Below are 279 nucleotides of genomic sequence, written 5' to 3'. Positions count from 1 at the left end.
CTGGTCCAGCAGCTCCTGCCCTTCCTGCACGGGTAGAAAGTGCCTGCTCCACTTTGCAAGGCTGCTCTGGGCAGGGAGGGAGGATTTACATCCCAGGACCCCCCTTCACAGCATCACCCCACAGATCCCCTGACATTTCCTTACCCCACACGTGCACTGTGCTCTGTGCATGGTGCTGCACCCACCTCTGCTCCCAATGGCAGAGGCATTGCCCAAAGCTCACGCTGCTGAGCCAGGCAGCCCCCCCGGCTCATCCAGCCCCCCAGGAGGTTGGTTTAT

The sequence above is a fragment of the Antrostomus carolinensis genome, unplaced genomic scaffold (genome assembly GCF_000700745.2).
Source record: "Antrostomus carolinensis isolate BGI_N321 unplaced genomic scaffold, ASM70074v2 scaffold37628, whole genome shotgun sequence".
Taxonomy (NCBI): Eukaryota; Metazoa; Chordata; class Aves; order Caprimulgiformes; family Caprimulgidae; genus Antrostomus; species Antrostomus carolinensis.
Note: the sequence above shows the minus strand (reverse complement) of the source record.